Here is a 7,980-nt window from a genome sequence, read left to right on the forward strand (position 1 = left end):
GCGACATGCGGTGTATGTAGGGTATGACAGCTACCTTTTCTTTTTCGCGAGGTGCGTGTGCGCGTGCGTGCGTGTGCGCGTGCGCATGTGTGTGTTCTCTCTTCGTCCACGATCGTTGTCGCGCCTTCACTTCAGATCGTTCCACGGAGATTACGTCGTCGTCCTGACACAGCCGCACCAATACGACCTGCTTGAAGCCATACGGGTGATCATTACTGAACCATTCGGCCCATTCAGAGAAAGTGAATGCTGTCGTAGACTCTGGCCGTACATCTCAGCTGCAAATCGGCAGCAAAGTTCGGGCGTTATCTCAGCCGTCTTCCTGAGATAGGGTTTGATCGTCATCGTGATTCTCGATATTGGGGCATTACTGCCTGGCTTATCATAACACAACAGGCGGCTCGCCATGCCACTCGCGTGTTGTTGTTTTTGTTTGCTCTTTTGCTCAACTGCTGCATACCCATCGGGAGCAGGGGCGGGGGTCGGTATAGTTGTTCGATTTCCGCGAAATGAGTAAAAAAAGAAGTTTAGCAGACAACAACTGTTTTACTCGGAGAAGCCGTACGGTGTTAATAGTAGTCACCATACTGCAACATATTCAAGCAAAACCATTAAAATTTAAAGATTTTCTTTTTTTCTTAAAAGCAGACGGTGCGAGTCTACAACACTAAAGTCTAGAAGCGTGCGAGTATTCGAAACCTCTGAATGACCAATAGAATATTTTCCTATTCGATTGGGTTCTCAAATCGAATGATCGCTATACGATTCGGTCATCGTATAGCTATAGTATAGGTCATCATTCACCGCCCAAAAACTCGAATATTTTTCGTATACTTTACTTCGTCGACTGTACACGATCAAGCGTGAAATGGAAGCATAATGTGACAGCTATAATCCCATCGAGAGTGGACTTGACGTACTAGAGCCCGTTGCGACGCTAAACAGTCAGACTTTTCCGGTTATGCACAATCACCCGCATTTAAAATGCTGTTTATATAGACATGGCATTTACGTAGTTGGTATCGTTTGGTACTGTTATAGATGGCAGCACATGCGTTTCTCTTCGTAATATATCCGAATGCTTTTCACTGTGGCATACTTTACACAATAGCGGCACCATCTGCCGCGACGATTCGAACTAGAGAAATATAGCTCTTTCTCTTTTTTTTTTCACTATGCCATCCCCGCAGATGACGAGCACGTCTGGTTTGGCCGCGAAAGTATAAACTGGACTGGACTGGAAAACTTTAATGTGGTGTTGCAGGACGCAAATGGTGCGTCGTGGGTGTCTCCCACGGACGGACCGACAGGGGGGCGGCCGCTTCGCAGGCCCGCAGGCCCCTTGCTGGTCGGCGTGCAGTGAGCTTCTGACGGACTTCTCCCACTTGTCCGAGGTAGAGTCGGGAAGAGCGTTTCCACACACCCAGAGCATGTGTGCAAATGTCGCTATGACTCCGCACGAGGGGCACGTGTCGCTGGGGTCCGCGTCGGGACAGAAAACGTGTAATTTGGCGGGGTTTGGGTACGTGTGCGTCCGTATAGTAAGCGTATTGTTAAGTTTGTTAGGTGGCGTAAAGATGCGGCACCCCAGGTTACCTTAATTTATTAATTAATTTTTTTATTTATTCGACATACCTGCATCGCCTGAACGGCATTATCGTATGGGGCTTAAAATACAGGGCGTTTTTCACAATAGAAAAATATTCAGCAATATCAAAAGAATACATCAGTAAATGCAACATTGTTTAAGCCCTGAAATTTGCAATACTGGAAGACAAAGTAATAAAGTACAGCAACATCTAAAAAAAAGTGCACACAGTAGCGTATGTGCACTTTTAGTAGCGTATGTGCGTATGTGATCATAAGCTTTATGCGATAATGTATGACACGTATGCACCGAAGAGCCCTGAATTTGAGAACAATTTGCTTAGTTGTTCCTAATGCTTTCTTTTTCGCGCTTTTTAAGGAAGTATATTTTATAAAGTGCAGTGTAATGAAATAAATTTTGTATTGTTGTGAATACGATTACATGAATATTGTTGGTTGTGCACTATTCGCAAAGTGTTTTAAAGATATTGGATATTTGATTCGATTCAATTCCCTTCTGGCACTATTCGAGTTGTATTCGATTCGCTTCTTTCACTATTCAATTCTTATTTGATTCGGTCTCAAGAATTGCTATTTGTACACCCCTAATAATTTAATCGTACTGCGAAAATTCGGTGCCTGTAATCCGGTATGGCAGCCACGAACGGAAGCAGGACGGCATAGGCGTATCTAGCGGGGAGGGGGCAAAGTACGGCTGTTATAAATACGAGCTACACTATCACTTGTTTCCTGGCAGGAGCGAGAACAGCAGATATATCGTATTTTGAAAAAATGAGGGCCACTTTTTGGAAACGTGTACCGAAAATTTGCACTGTTTAGGTTGAGTGTATGCTCTGAAAAATTACTGAATAGTCGCTTTCTCCCAATTTCAAGGTGAAAGCCTTATGTGGTTCATACCGCCGATGGTCTAGAAAATGTGGCGTCTGACACAGAAGGTCATGTGAGCTCGCATCGCGCAGACACGCACTCATGCCACTTCTAAAGCGTTCGTCGTCGTCTTCTTCCACAGCTGGCTCTGATGCCCCTCATTATGCCAAAAAAACAAAGGCAAAGTTAATTCAGATAGAGTTAATTCAGGCACTCTATCCCACGACCTTAAGTGGCGGTTGAACTCGAGCTTATGTGGAAGTCGGACCAACGACCTTCGGTGTTAAGGTGAAGTTAATTGAGGCACAGTTAATGAATATACAATTAATTAAGGATCTCGAACCGACGACATATTGTGTTAATCGGCCTGAAGTTAATTAATACACAGTTAATTAAGGTATTGTCAATTAAGGCACTCGGACCCACGACCTTTGGTGGAAGAAAATAAGTAAGAAGTAATGCATTCGAATGACAATGTCGAGTAATTTAATGAATGCCTCCTGAGCGTGCAGGCTTTCGCCTTCACGCGCTTTGACGTGTGCTAAAGTGACCGTCAATTTTTTATGCATCATACACAGCATTTAGTCTTTTCCTCCTGGTACCCTCGGTAAGATATGCGGGGCATGGTGTTTATATTTATTTGAAGTACGAAGCAATGTTCTGAGTGACGGGCGATATATGTTTATTCTGTGTAGGTTCATTGCAGCCTTTGTATAAAGTTACTCAATGAAGCATTCCAGAGTGTCATACTGCCGCTAATCAAAATGTTCCCCAGACTCCTAAAACAAACAGCACGAGAAACAGTTCAAATTCCGTGAAAATAAACAGAATTTTAAACGAAGTGCGTTTCCTTTCCTGCTTTACATGAAAGTCTTGCAGATAATTACTAAACTACCGTTTTTTCGTGTGCTCTCGTGCATATCATAAGATTCGTAGTTTGTTTTCAGAAGAGTATAGGCTTGGGCTGGTTGGTAAAACATAGTTACACTGTAAGTATAGCGCGCAAAGGACGATCCACAAAAACTAGACAGGACAAGCGCTAACTTTCAACACAGTTTGTTTCTCCGGTGTCCTCGGTGAGCTAAACAGGGCATCTTGTTTACATCTGGGGAAATTAGGGGCATGGCATGGCCAATGCGTAGGCAATGTTCCAAACGGACCGTTTAAATTCGCATTTTCCAGTAGAATACGTATGCAAGTTGTCCATAGCGTTATTAATCTGTTTTACGAGCGGTGTAAAGCTTAGACGGCTGCGCTCGAAGAACTACAACTGTGCTTCAATTTTGCGACCATAAGGGGAACAATACAGCGTTTATCTGCGATTGTAAATGCATGTTGATGAAATACAGCGTTAAAAAATTTGTAAGCAATTGTTCGAAAGTATCACGCTGCTGCTATTAGCTAGGTTTCCTTATATCCTAAAGGAACTCAACTCTGCGTTTCATGTATTTTATACTTTGAAGGAACAGGCAGCATATTAAGCGCAATGTGTCACGTAGTTTTAACGTCTCTTGTTTACTTAGAAGCGTTACAAATAATTGTTGAACCGTCGTCTTTTGTCTTTTTACTTTTTGATGCCTGCATGACATATTAGTTTCGCCTGGTGTCCTCACTGAAGTAAAGGAGACAGCTTCGTTATGTTAGGTCCCTGTAAGGACAAGTTAATCGGTGATGTGTAGGTAAGTTCAAAATAGATCGGTAATTGGGGCTTTCGCAATAAATTGCGTATGCAGGCACTCTAGAGTGTTATGAGCGTGTCTAACGAGTGGAGAAAAAATGAGCCCGCTGCCCTGCAGAATTATGAAAGCCACCAAGAGCAAATTTAGCGACAATTGGTGGTACGCTATGGAAACTCTCTGTGCGAAGTTTAATGCGGTTGTATCAAACACAGCCTTTGTAAAAAAATTCGCATTCAAGTGTAAGAGCGTATGATACGGCCGCTATCAGCTATGCTTCCCAGTGTCACGACATAGCTGCAGGTTACAGTAGGCCTATATTTTATGGAAACGGCAGGGGGAAGATGGTAACTGCAATTTGCGGCAATTTTTTTATGTGCTTAGTCCGGTTAGAAGCGTTGCAAATAATTAGGGAGCCGTCAATTTTTCTTTCCCTATTTTTCAGACGTCATAGCACGTTCCGACTTGGTTTCAGCGATGTCCTTGGTGAACTAAACAAGGCATTTTGTTTTGCGTTACTTACATTCATTCGAAGCTCTCCTGACTACTCCTGGAATCCAAACGAAAACGCAATCGTCATTTTTAGCCCTACAATGTGCAAGCCACGCTACTGCTCCTGCGTGAGAAACAAAGCGGACGACTTCACACTTACACGGATGGTTCAGTTTCTTCTGCAAGCTCAGCAGGAGCAGTGGTTATTCCCGCGAAGTCCGTCACCACAAAATTCAAGACATCGTCTGCAGGACTTCCGTTAGCTCGCACGTGAACTTGCACTTGCACAGTGGAACTCGACGGATTTTACCAACGTTCGTCTCCACAACTTTAATCCGAATCTACGTCTACGTCTTCCGCCAGAACTAGCTAGAGTTGAGGAGAGGCTTCTGTGCCGTTTGTGGCTTGGCCTGGCCTTCACGAATGCTTACTCATTTCGGGTCGGTATGGCCAACAGCCCTACATGCGATAACTGTAGCTGCGCGGAAACAATAGCCCATCTTCTCTGTGAGTGTCCCCGATTCAGTGCACTCAGAAAAGAACTCTCAAGAGTGCTAAGTAGTCTTGACAAGCGCCCAGGAAAGGGTCCTAGGACAAGCCGGTCTGAGAACTGGCTAACTTCCCTGTCTTTCCGTCTATTCCTGCTTCCTCCTCCTCCTTTGTTTATATATTGTGAAAATAAGGTCCATGTTATGGGCAGTATGTAGGTAAACTCCAAAGACAGGGGATTAATTATGATATTGCAGGGAATTATGCATGGAAGCAATTCGAAGCTTTATGAATGTGTTTTGCGATCAAAGAATTTTAACAATTGCCCTGGGAGGACTGCGAACACAACCGATATAATATCTCGCGGAATATGAATGGGGCGGGGCGAGGGGGGCGTGGCAGAGAGTGAGGGAGGACACCATGGGAAATGTTTTGGCGAAGTAACGCGTGCGTTGATGAATTAAAGCGTAATAACGAACACTACAATATAGCGTAAAGTCACAAGCATAAAAGCTAGGGATCCCATGCACGACCTTTCTTTTCCATGGTGGCGGAGCGATCGCGGTGCCATTCCCTCCGGTAATTTATGTAGAAGACTATGCTCCATGATCCCTCATGTGGAAGCAAGTTAAATGCCTTGTATAAGTACAGTTGCTATACCAGGTCCAGACCCAGGACTGCAGCAGTGGCCTAGCGGTTGAGCGTCTGCCTCCTATGCGGGTGGCACTGGGCTCGAATCTCGGTCCGGAAATCCGTCGGTTTTTCTAATGGGTAGAGATGTCCCCCGGCCGATAGTTCTCGTCTACTTGCGGGGGTTCGCGTCCCGAAAGAGGGCTCTGTAGAGATTTTTAGGCGTGGTCTCCGGGCAGTCCTTGTCCAAGCACAGATGGCGTTCTGGTGGAGCATCTACCGCGATTGTTAGACGCAGACGAGTACTGCCGCCGGGCACATACTTACCGGTAAGATGGGTACAAGCGGCAGTGAGCGACGCTGGACTAGTTGGTTTGCTGCATTCTCTCGAAGAGGGAAACAGCTCGGCAAGACGAGGACTGACAGAAGGTAGACGACACGGGTACAAGCGCGCTCGCGGCCAAGCGCTTGGAAACGAGCGTTTCTCTCCAACCCGAGAGCGTCCCCACATAACAGGCGCATTGTGGGACGCCGCATGAGAAACCGGTGGCATCCTGATCCCTCACCGCCCCCCCCCCCTTTTTTTTTCGTGGTTTTCTTGGCCCCGCAGGGTTAGACTGGATTTGCATGGTGAAGGCTACTTTCTCAGAACAATTCACCCCCAAATAAACCCACGTGCCGGGCAGGGGGACGCCATGCGTCCATTCGTATGACCGGTGGGCCACCGGTGGCAACTTAGTTTTGAGCCTACAGCCTCCTGCAGCCGGTGCAGGCACTCTACTACAAGACTAAGGCTGCGGTCCCTGCACCGCGGACAACAAAACACGACGCCCCGACTATATAGTCCCGCGGTTACCCGCATAGTCGCCTATGTTAGTCAGTGTGTGTTAGCCAGGTTAGTCAGTGTGATCTCATGGATTTCAAAGTATTATCTCTTGTTTGGGCCGTTTTACCGAAGCAAATGTTCTCAAGGCTTCAGAATGCAACGTACTCCTTCCTTATGTACGAGAATTTAGCTAGACAAGATGAACTGCCATAGAGCTATGACGTCACAGGAAGTTGGTGGGGGAACTCTGTCATTTACACAATATTTCTGGCTTACGAAGACTGATCAGGTCACGGTAACAGTGATGTTCACTAAGTAAATTCAATTAGTAAATTCTGCTTCGGCAATAGAAAGAAAAGCAGAGAGAAAGAAAGCCCTTGGCGTGAGGGAAGCTTCATAAGCCAGAAAAGACGCAACCAAGGAGTTTTACAGAATATCATGAGCCATTCCACTCTGTGAAGGTGGATGGCTAGCGAAGCTGTGTTGCACACGACACAGAGGTGACACACAATTATGAACAAAAGTACGAACTCATCTACCGTGATTTTTATATACATTCGCGTGGACGACGGTACCGCCGCCCAGAGGAGCCGCAGGAAATAGACACGCGTGACGTTTCGGCGGGACCGCCACCACGGGAGAGCGTAAGGAAGGCAGATACGCAAGCGTTTGGATGGCCGACAAACAGAGGGCGCCTGAGAACGTATACATGGCCGACGCGGGTCAAAGTGTAGTATCTGTTCTTATCAGCTTAATATCTGATACTGGTTCTATTTCGACGCAAGATATTAAGCTTATTTTTGCAAGTTGGCGGAGTTCTTGAGCCTGCTTCACCTCCGCCGCGGGTCGGCCCGGTATTACACTATGTCCGGGATCGGCACACTGTTTGTACACACGCAGAAGAAAGTGCACGAAACCCTAGCTATAAACAGCTTCGCGGTAAAAATTGCTGGAGTAGCAGCCGCCGCAGTTTCTTGACAGCACAGGTGAAGCCAGCTGAAATCCGCTCACAGCTCATTTCAGTTTGCTCACGTATTGTATATGTTTGCGTAATTGTAAATTAAGACCTCGTGGTTTCTGGCTATAATGTTAACTTTGGCTGCGTATTCATATCACGGTTTACCCATAAAATTTTGCAAGGCTTCCGTCTCAAACCGGTGACAGAAAGGATTACGTCGAACAATATCTGCACGGCAAGATTAACCATCCTAAATAGCACGGAGTAGGAAGAAAGCGCTTCGCATAATCCCCGCTATTCGCTAACGTTTCTTCGTACCTAAGGTGAAATGGCGGCGATGCGGCTTCCCTTTTGAGGCGTCCTCTCCACTCCAGTAATTTGTTTTGCAACCTCGATGCAGCAACGAAAGACCGGTGGCGACACCGCCTTGAAAT

At 46.0% G+C, this 7,980-nt stretch overlaps 1 non-coding gene across 1 annotated transcript; it reads left to right on the forward strand.

Moving 5' to 3' along the window:
• The first annotated feature begins 7,293 nt into the window (after positions 1-7,293).
• LOC126521024 (U2 spliceosomal RNA) lies at positions 7,294-7,476 on the forward strand. The gene has a single exon (XR_007597181.2). It is a non-coding gene; the product is annotated as a U2 spliceosomal RNA (small nuclear RNA).
• The last annotated feature ends 504 nt before the right edge of the window (positions 7,477-7,980 follow it).

Source organism: Dermacentor andersoni, chromosome 3 (assembly GCF_023375885.2).
Source record: "Dermacentor andersoni chromosome 3, qqDerAnde1_hic_scaffold, whole genome shotgun sequence".
Classification (NCBI taxonomy): Eukaryota; Metazoa; Arthropoda; class Arachnida; order Ixodida; family Ixodidae; genus Dermacentor; species Dermacentor andersoni.